The sequence below is a fragment of the Chinchilla lanigera genome, unplaced genomic scaffold (assembly GCF_000276665.1).
Source record: "Chinchilla lanigera isolate Chin_1 unplaced genomic scaffold, ChiLan1.0 scaffold00064, whole genome shotgun sequence".
NCBI lineage: Eukaryota > Metazoa > Chordata > Mammalia > Rodentia > Chinchillidae > Chinchilla > Chinchilla lanigera.
Genome location: NW_004955465.1, coordinates 3,858,291 through 3,860,749, shown reverse-complemented (window position 1 = coordinate 3,860,749; position 2,459 = coordinate 3,858,291).

Sequence of the window (2,459 nt, the reverse complement as noted above, 5' to 3'; positions counted from 1 at the left end):
AGAGAGAGTCTTTCTATCTCAGGTAGGTGGGGTGTCATTCCGTTCACTCCAGAGATGGCGTAGGTGCGGGAGCCACAGAATGCTTCTGGGTGACTCGGGCCACCTCGGCGGGGGTTGCTGCCCCTGGAAAGGAAAGGCGGCAGGGCAGAGGAGGGAGCTCTAGCTTCCATTCAGGTTTGCTTTTGCAGCCCTGGAGCATGGACTCCGGAAGCACTGAACAACTGTATGACTCCACCATCTCCCTTTTTAAAATTTTCCAGGCACGGTTTTGTATGTTAAGTTCCCCAGGCTGGGCTTGAACTTGCAATCTTCCTCAGTCAGCTCCCTGAGTAGTTGAGATTGCAGGCCTGAGCCACCAACCCCTGCTGCGGTGCACATTTAAAAAAACGAAGCAAGGATTTGTGATAAAGACGCAACTACAGGTGCACAGGGCCCCAGGGAACTTCCGTGGTCTTCTTTAATTTTTCTCTGCACCATCTTAAATAAGTAAATATTTACCCAGAGAGCAGAGAAGGTTGACACACTTAGCACTGATGTACCCATATGTTATTTTTCTCCCTCTAAGTGTGCACAACTTCAGTGTCTTAGCAGTTTAAAAATGAATCTTGCAAGGGTCTAGCAGTTTTTCATAAAGCTGAGTACATACTCAGAACGTGGACACTGCACTCATGGGTTATTTACACAAGAGAAATGAAAATCCATATCCCCAAAGAGACTTTGGAAAGCTATGATAGCTGTATTCATAAGAGCCCCAAACTGAGGACAACCAATCAGAGAACAGCTAAATCACCTGCGGTAACTTCGCACAATGAAAGCAAGAAAAAAGGAACAAACTATTGCTACGTCCAACCATACGATCAATTAAAACATATTATGCCAAATAAAAATAGCTTTACCCGAAAGAGCACTTGAAATAAACAAAGAAAAGCTACTAACATAAATGAAATGAGTAACTTCGGCCATTCTTTTAAGATCGCAATGCACAGTGTATTAACTATCATTATTCTCTAATTATTTTGTTAGGAAATTTTATTTTTTTACAGATGTAGGAAGAGTGCTTTTTATGTTTTCTTTATTAATATCCGCCTATATTACAGTAAAATAAAAACATTTAAAAGTACATGATAAACCATAGATCTAGTGTTCACCTAGCACATTTTCAACAAGTATTTATTCCTTCAAGAAACAAGAGCACTTTATGTCTGTTTTTGTATGGGTCCAACACCCACACGATAGAAGATATATGGGGAAAATGTGTCTGTCCTGAACACAAACAGACATTGCTTTCTTGTCCTTATCCCTTAAACAATACAGCTATCTACATAGCACTGACATTGAATTATAGGTAGTCTAGAGAAAACTCACGTAGCTGGGAGGAAGTGCGTAGATTACAGGCGAATGCTATGCATTTTACAGAAGGGATCTGAGCATCCAAAGACTGCTACAGGAGCAAGTCTGGGAACCAACTGTCCTGAAAGTATGGAGAGAACAAGGTATAGATCCATGCACCGTGTCCATAGTTGTCACACTATACTGTTTAGGAGATGATGACCACAAACGTGTCTGTGCATGTTCCATGTGGGTGCATTATTTTCCCTGCATACTGTGTGGGTATGTGACAGAGAGAGACAGACAGACAGACAGACAGACAGATAGACAGAGAGAGAGAGAGAGAGAGATTGATTCTAGATCAACCAAAACCAACGTATGGATGAATCCATGCTAGCAGCAGGGAGGATCCAGAGCAGTGGTTGCCTCTGGGAAGTATGGGGGATGCTGCCTGGAAAGAGAACCTTCTAGAACCTTCTGGGGTGATCTTAATTATAAAGAGCCCTTCCCAGTCCTCCTTGAGGTCCAGGAAGCTTATATTTGTAATCCCATAGAAAAGTTATTGGCATTCCATGCAGTTAATTCCAATCTACCACTTTCGGTGCAACCCACAGCATACATAAAAGCATGATAATATATCCAAAATAACGTAGAGCCAAGGGGCCCCTGAGTCCTGCTGCGATGACAGCTCACTGGAACAAAGGCCTTGATTCAGGGCAGAACCCGGGTTTTACTAATTCGTGAAAAAGGGCGTGGCTTGAGGATGAGTGACTGTGAGAATGGCAGGAAGTACAGGAAGTCCTCGAGTGCCGTGATCTGGGCTGGGCAGGAGGCCTGAAATCACCTCTGTAATATGCAGACAGAGGATGTGCAGAGCGAGTAATCTGCATGACACAACTGAGGTATGTTTGGGGGTTGGGGCTTCAGCTTTGATGTATAAGCTTTTATAACCTGGGAAGTCATAGGCTCCTATCTCGGGGTCTCTTATCTCAAGGCTCTCCATCCCACCTCAGCTCATACACGTTTTGGGGGAGCTAAGTGGGGAGGGGAAGCACTGCCCTGTCTTCTTTGCTTCAAAGACTACACATCAGCACCTTGGCTGGGACGATTTGCACTGCTTCAAGCCAATT